A 4725-nucleotide genomic window follows, 5' to 3' on the forward strand; every position below is an offset into this window, starting at 1 on the left:
TGAGGCTGTGCCATTTCTATAATAGTCATGTAATATATGTACAGTAACTGGCAGAAGTAGTGGAAAGCCAAACAATATTGCTGCTGGTGTTACGTGCACCTTTTGTTCTTATCACTTTTGTATGCTTAGTTTACTTGAGAGGTCAAGATATTCCATATGTTGCAGGGGAGTAAGTTCTGTCATCTGTAGTATCACTTCTTTAGGCAAACTTGAGCTCTGTGTGTGTGTGTGTATATAAATATATCTAAAAAAATCCCCAAACACCAAACTAATCCCAAAATAAAAACAAACAAAACCCCTTGCCTGCCCATCTTCCCTTTAGTTCCCCTCCAGATTCTTTCAAGAAATGAGCATTACTTTCACATTGCTTATTTGACCGCTAAGCAGTTTTCAGATCACATTGCTGAGTCTGTCCTACTTATCAGTCCTTTATCTTGCTTTCTTGCATCTTTTCCTCTTTTATGTTGTCTTTTTTTCTTGTCTGTTCCACTTTTGCCTTTTCTGAAACACACAAAAAAGAAACTTCAGGAAGCTTTACTAAAAACCACACTTGTGCTACAGTTCATCCTATTTCCATCTGCTTAACGTGAATCATTTGCTGTGATGCCACTGTGTTTGTACCTAGAGACTTTCTGCCTTTCCTGCAGTCCTTAGTCTGTTTTTTCAATGTATTCTGTCTGGTGGGAACACTGATTTTATTTCTTTTATTAATTTCTCATAAGCAAGTAGTTAATGCTGTTCTTTTGGATATTACACCTTCTTTTCCTGCCTCTCACCTTGGAGAATGCAAGCCTTTGTTCATTTTGGTGAGAATATGTAACACTGGGAGTGAGTCAGCTGCTTGCATTCAGTTTTATTTAGTGGTTCTTTTGAAAAAGTGGATATAATCAAAAGCCATCATCAGCTAGGTAACTTTCTTTGATAAGCCTTTGCCTGTTTCTGATGTAAACAATGAAAAGCAATAAACTAGGGGTTTTTTTAATGGAAAGGTTTGATTGATATTTATCAATTTATGTTTTTTAGACAAATTGGGCACTTCCAGAATTGGTGGATTTATAGCTGCCAGCTACCTCGTGTCTGTATTTATATAACATATCATTTGTGATGGTTTGGCTGAAGTGCATTGCAACACTTTTTTTTTCTTGTTTTAATTTGAATGATTTTGATGCCATTCAATCTTTCTTACACTAGCACTGCTAATCTATATTTAATCAATTAAAATAATGGAACTGTACGGTTCTGAGATGTGAATTTTTGGGAAGGTTACAACATAAACTATTGAGAGAATGCTTGTAGACTATTTGGTTAGCAGCATAATTTAAGAGACTGGCTTATTCACAGAGCATCAAGAGGAGGCTGTTGTTCTCACGGTTGTGTGTGGTGCAAGGTGATCCAGTAATAGTGCATCCATTTGTATCAGTGAGAATCAGCATATCCAGCTCTAAACAGATATGTTTTCAGAAGGAAAAATCTGTTCTGGAGGGAGTTGAGCTAATCTCTGACACTGGAGTATGTAATACATGGATGACTATAAAAGTATTCCTTGCAGTGATCTTAGGTGTATTGGTTTTCCATTTTGCTCACACTGGGACACTGAAATGTTATTAATTATGAACTTTTAAAATGTCTTCAACTACTGCATAAAGTTCAGAGCCTCTCAGAACTATTCTACTACCTGAAGAAGATTTTGAAGCACTGTGCTTACTCTTCTCCAGAAAAGTTATGTTTTGCAAGTGTCTGTGTCTGATCAGTGCTTACTTCAAACTTGCTTTCTCATACTCTTATGGTCTCCTTAGGTAGCCTACTTAGATGACAGAATTTAAATTTTCCTCTCACAAGTATTTATTTGTGTTATATTCTTTTGGCAAGATTTTAATTCGCCATTGTTACCAAATGTGCAATTTTTTTTTCTTTTCAAACCTATATTTGAAGCAAATTGAGTGAGGAACAAAGTGGAAAAGCTCTAAATACATAATTCTTTTAGTGTTGGTGGTCATTGGCTGGGACTTAAACTAGCTCTGTGCTCTGAAGCATTGCCAAATTTCTTATGTTTTGGTTGCTTGAGGTAGGGATACGTTTTCTATGAAGCAAAGAAAAAAAGCCAAAGATGGTATGATTCATACTTTGTTAAACCTTAAGATACAATGATCAAGCCTATGGAAATAGCCACATTACAAATGATGTGCCTTAACTCATAGATAATAAAGTGCAGAAAACGTTGCAAGGTGTGAAGCTACCAATGGCCTTGATTGCTCTCCTCTTCCTGAATGCAAGCTGAGAATACTTTTCACCAAGCAAGACAGAGTCAGCAGTGCATCCCTCAACTATTATCCAATAAATGCATAATGCACATTTCTCCTAAATGTTTGTTACTGTATAGGGGATACTAAAGAAAAAATCTAGTGCATATTACAGCAGTTGATCATCTATAATGGTAACAACTGTATAATTTGGACAAGTATTTATGTTTTACATGGTTACTTATATGGTGAGTTTGTAGCTATTTAGTAGCTTTTGGGACAATAACTCAAGGCCTAAAAATATTTGTTACACTTAAGCTCTCTTTTGATGCAGAAGGCACACTTAGTAGGCCACCAGATAATTGTCCTGTGGCAGAGGCAGGATGTCTGACTACTACTTGCTTTAATTCTGGCCTCTAGTTTATGAAAACTCAGCCAGATTGCCCTGGTGTGGCCAATTTTCAACTGCTAGAGGAGGAGCAAACTGGTACTAAACAAGTCTGAATGTGCATTACTGTACCAAAGAAAGATGACTTAAAACTCCTGTTGGTCTTTTATGTGAGTAAAATTCCAGATAGACGTGGAGCAGTGCGACAAAATGTTTCTCGTCAATGTTTCCAAATAATGTGTTCAGAACTCTTTTGTGAAGCTTGGAAGATTTATGAGGTGGGGAGGTATTGGAGGAACATGACTGTCTGTAGTCTTTATTTAATAATAATGATGATAATAAATTTTAAAAATCTTTAAAACTTGTTAATCCATCTGTTTTAACTCTCTCTGTTGAAACAATTGTGGAGAAGTTTTTTGTTTCTTTTTCTGCTGATTGCCTTATTCCCTGAATCAATGTGCTGTACATATTCTGTTGATGGGCTAAAGTATGAAGGATGTAATGCTGGAAGTATAAAAATAACATACTTGACACTGTAAAAAACTCCCCACAAAATAACTTCTTACATTACCGTAGTGTTGCTATCATAGTGGTCATAGTGGTTTATAATGTTCTTATTTTCTGTTCTACTAAATGGATGTATACTTTCAACTCAATTTGTAAAGAGCTGTAAGTTTATGTACAGTCAATTCTGTTCTTTAAAATACGCATACACCAACTGTCAAGTAGCATTTCCATATTCAAGCAGTTCTAGAAAGTTTTTTAGTGTTTACCATTTTAAAATAGCGATAAATATTTTAAAAATTTTTGTATAAGCAACGAACTGTATAAATGGATAACTTAATGGAAGATGTTGAGATAATGCACATATAGCCAGTGTTCTGGATCTCTTGATAAAATTTGTGTTTTCTATACTAATTTATGACTTTTCACGATTTCTTAACAGCAGCATCCCAACCTTCTGCTTTTAATATAAGCAGTATGGATTAAATGTAAACATGGTTTTATGATCTATAATACATAAACTATGTAGTTTGGGTTTAGAAAACTCCAAACTGTATATTTGTTAAATCAGAAATACTGAAGGAATGGCTGTGCAGTCATACTATGAAGATTCTCCTAAGCTGGTCTGTGCTTGTTCCCACTGTGCTTCCTGCTGATTGTTACAGATGTGTAGGTATGCTGATTTAACACATTGGCTATTTCAATTTTAGTATTACTGTTATTATATCCTATTATTATTTTTAAGCATACGGGAGTGACAAGGGAAGGGTTGAAGAGTTTGATTTCCCTCTGCAATTTCTACTAAAAATTATCAAGGAAGGAAGAAACCTCATAGAGGCAAATACATCTCTTACTGACTTGACTTGAAAATAGCACATGAAGAATTTTCTGTATTTTTCCAATTGTCATAGAAATAAGAGCTGTTTCAATTAGAATGAGAGCAGCTCAAAGAGTAGAGCTGTGAAGTTGTCATGAAAATAGCAGATCTTTCTAGCAGATCTTCCAGCATCATGAAAATTGGGTTAATATGGGAGTGAGGGTTCAACTTCACAGAATGGCTTTGGAAAATAATGTAGTGTTTGGAACTCCTTAAGCGTCACAGGACTTAACCCAATTCTCTTCATCTCTTTCATTTTTTAAAGATAGAATATTCCTGCATACAGTTGTTAAAACATTGTGGTGAAGTATGGCAGGTTGAGATGACTTTGTTTCTCTTGAGTTTTGGCAAAACTTGCTGCAATGGGGAGCTGTGTAAACCAAAAGCGTGAAAGTGTGTGGTGGTGGCAGCTGGCTCTTTAGTTTCCACATTCATCTAAGTGCTTGGTAAGCAGCAGTTTTGGGTTTAAATATGTATGTGTAGTTAAGAGAGTAAATAGTATTCCAAAAAGTCTATGCTATTACCGAAAAAAGTGTACTAAAAGCTCTGCTTTTGTAATGGTATTGGGCAAATTGCCAACAGCCCTGACCTTTTCTGGCTAACAGACTCCTCCAGTGTTTTTTGTTTGCATGACTGCAGTTTTGGGAGAGAGCATTATTTCTCATTTCTAGGAGGTATGTTGCACTTTGAACTCTGGACTGTCTGCTTCTGAGAAA

This window comes from Sturnus vulgaris, chromosome 1, assembly GCF_052056855.1.
Source record: "Sturnus vulgaris isolate bStuVul1 chromosome 1, bStuVul1.hap1, whole genome shotgun sequence".
Classification (NCBI taxonomy): domain Eukaryota; kingdom Metazoa; phylum Chordata; class Aves; order Passeriformes; family Sturnidae; genus Sturnus; species Sturnus vulgaris.